Source organism: Eleutherodactylus coqui, chromosome 1 (genome assembly GCF_035609145.1).
Source record: "Eleutherodactylus coqui strain aEleCoq1 chromosome 1, aEleCoq1.hap1, whole genome shotgun sequence".
NCBI classification, from domain to species: domain Eukaryota; kingdom Metazoa; phylum Chordata; class Amphibia; order Anura; family Eleutherodactylidae; genus Eleutherodactylus; species Eleutherodactylus coqui.
In genome coordinates this window covers 495,844,385-495,845,610 of record NC_089837.1, presented here as the reverse complement: position 1 = coordinate 495,845,610, position 1,226 = coordinate 495,844,385, and the positions used below count along the sequence as shown (strand labels likewise).

The following is a 1,226-nucleotide window of genomic DNA, read 5'->3' as shown; positions in this document are numbered from 1 at the left end:
TGTATTTTAATATGTTTTCCTGTCTGCATGTTCTTTTTTATGGGCAAATATTCTGCCCGTGCTAATGCCCAGTGACCAACAATGAGAATGTCAGTCGGCGCTTGTTCCGTCCGTGTACACGGGCAGATTGTTTGCTCGAAGGGGTTAACTGATCGCTAATACAATTGTTTGCCCCCATACAGCTCTCATTGATTAACGCATATCTCCCCATTTAGGTGGCTTTCACACTGGTAAGTGCGATATCTGTTTAAGAAAGTTGGATGAAGATCGCACTTTTAAACCTGCGACTTGCTTTTGCATCCCCCTATCTAGAGACAACATGGCCTCGTTTGAGCAGATGAGAGCAAACGTGGGAAAATTACTACGGGACATCGACAGATACAATCCAGAAAACTTGTCAACATTGGAGCGCTACGTGGAGATCCAGTCTAAGGAGAATGCCTACGACCTGGAAGCAAAGCTGGCCGTACTAAAGCTCTATCAGTTCAATCCCGCTTTCTTCCAGACTACAGTCACTGCTCAGATCCTGCTCAAAGCGCTGACCAACCTCCCCCACACAGACTTCACACTGTGCAAGTGTATGATCGACCAGACTCATCAAGAGGAGCGTCCAATCCGACAGATCCTGTATTTGGGGGATCTTCTAGAGACCTGTCACTTTCAGGCATTCTGGCAAGCATTAGATGAGAATCTCAATCTTCTAGACGGTATCGTTGGGTTTGAGGATTCTGTTAGAAAATTTATCTGCCACGTTGTGGGGATCACCTACCAGCACATTGACCGGTGGCTTTTGGCTGAGATGCTGGGAGATTTGTCAGAACCCCAACTCAGAGTCTGGATGAGCAAATATGGCTGGACGGAAGCAGAAAACGGCAAAATCTTCATCTGCAAAAAGGAGGAGAATATCAAACCGAAAAATATTGTGGAGAAGATCGATTTTGATAGTATCTCCGGAATCATGGCATCTTCTTGACTTTCTAATTGAAGAGAATAAACTAGTTTATGTACAGACCAAATGTTACAACTGGTAATAAAAGCAGAATTAATCCACACAAAAAAAAAAACCTGCGACTTTGGCCTGCAAGTGCGATGCATTTTGTGAAAAGAACGCATCGCCTCACACCACATGCGATTTTCACCTGCGTTTGTCCTGCGCATGAAAACTATGTTTTTCAATAGTGAATCACATCGCACTTGCATGGACCTCACATTTATGTGCAACACCA

At 44.3% G+C, this 1,226-nt stretch overlaps 1 pseudogene; it reads left to right on the top strand.

Moving 5' to 3' along the window:
- Positions 1–307: 307 nt before the first annotated feature.
- LOC136613958 (eukaryotic translation initiation factor 3 subunit K pseudogene) lies at positions 308–988 on the top strand (annotated as a pseudogene).
- Positions 989–1,226: the final 238 nt, after the last annotated feature.